Raw genomic sequence first — 1,609 nt, 5'->3', positions numbered from 1 at the left:
ATTTGCATTCGAGCTATCCGATGCTTGCTGGGTTTCTCTAAGAGTTTTTGCACGTTCGTCGGGCTTTTTAATTATTTATTTACTCATAAAAATTATAATAAAATAAATTAAAAATAAAAAAATAATTAAAAAAATTACTATAATTACTAGTGCCTCATCTTATAATTGTTGGAATTTTTCTAGAATTTTTTGAGTATTTTTAGTAATTTTTATTATTTTTTAAGTATTAAAATTGAAATAAATTAAAATAAAATATTCCGGTGGCCAAATATTTTTTTATAATTTTTTTTATGGTGTATTAAATTATTTCATACAACTTTCATGTTAAAAGTTTTGGCAAAAAACCATTACTTTTTAAAAAAACCCCATTATGACTCCTCGAACATGCTTGATGTTTCCTCCTGCCAGATTGAAAAGGGCTTAACAGGCTATTATAAGGGGGGGGCACCTCCCTTAAGGCTGGCCAGCATGGCCAGGCCACAGGCCACGCCTATGCCTAGGCGGGCGCTTGGCACATGCCATCGCTTGGCTTGTGGCATTGGCTTGTGGCATCGAAACTACATAGCCAAGCACGGGATGCGTCGAGTGGCGGCCCGCGGCGGTGGCGGTGGCACGTTGGCCTAGGCCAGCATGCCATGCCACAGCCTTGGCCAGCAACATGGCATGCCAAAGCCTTGGCCAGCAACATGGCATGCCAAAGCCTTGGCCAGCAGCATGCCATGCCTTGGCCTTGGCAAGCATGTCATGCCACGGCCTTGGCCAGCAGCATGCCATGCCACGGCCTTGGCCAGCAGCATGCCATGCCACGGCCTTGGCCAGCAGCATGCCATGCCCCGGCCTTGGCCAGCAGCATGCCATGCCACGGCCTTGGCCAGCAGCATGCCATGCCACAGCCTTGGCCAGCAGCATGCCATGCCACAGCCTTGGCCAGCAACATGGCATGCCAAAGCCTTGGCCAGCAGCATGCCATGCCTTGGCCTTGGCAAGCATGTCATGCCACGGCCTTGGCCAGCAGCATGCCATGCCACGGCCTTGGCCAGCAGCATGCCATGCCACGGCCTTGGCCAGCAGCATGCCATGCCACCGCCTTGGCCAGCAACATGGCATGCCATGCCACAGCCTTGGCCAGCAACATGGCATGCCAAAGCCTTGGCCAGCAGCATGCCATGCCTTGGCCTTGGCAAGCATGTCATGCCACGGCCTTGGCCAGCAGCATGCCATGCCACGGCCTTGGCCAGCAGCATGCCATGCCACGGCCTTGGCCAGCAGCATGCCATGCCACAGCCTTGGCCAGCAACATGGCATGCCAAAGCCTTGGCCAGCAGCACGCCATGCCCCGGCCTTGGCAAGCTTGTCATGCCACGGCCATGGCCAGCAGCGTGCTATGCCCCGGCCTTGGCCAGCAGCTTGCCATGCCACGACCTTGGCCAGCAGCTTGCCATGCCCCGGCCTTGGCCAGCATGTCATGCCACGGCCTTGGCCAGCAGCATGCCATGCCACGGCCTTGGCCAGCAACATGGCATGCCGCGGCCTTGGCCGGCAGCATGCCATGCCGCGGCCTTGGCCGGCAGCATGCCATGCCGCGGCCTTTGCCGGCAGCATGCCATGC

Source organism: Camellia sinensis, chromosome 12 (assembly GCF_055761805.1).
Source record: "Camellia sinensis isolate YWXY chromosome 12, ASM5576180v1, whole genome shotgun sequence".
Lineage (NCBI taxonomy): Eukaryota > Viridiplantae > Streptophyta > Magnoliopsida > Ericales > Theaceae > Camellia > Camellia sinensis.
The sequence above is the reverse complement of the archived record's forward strand: the minus strand, read 5'-3'. Positions refer to the sequence as shown.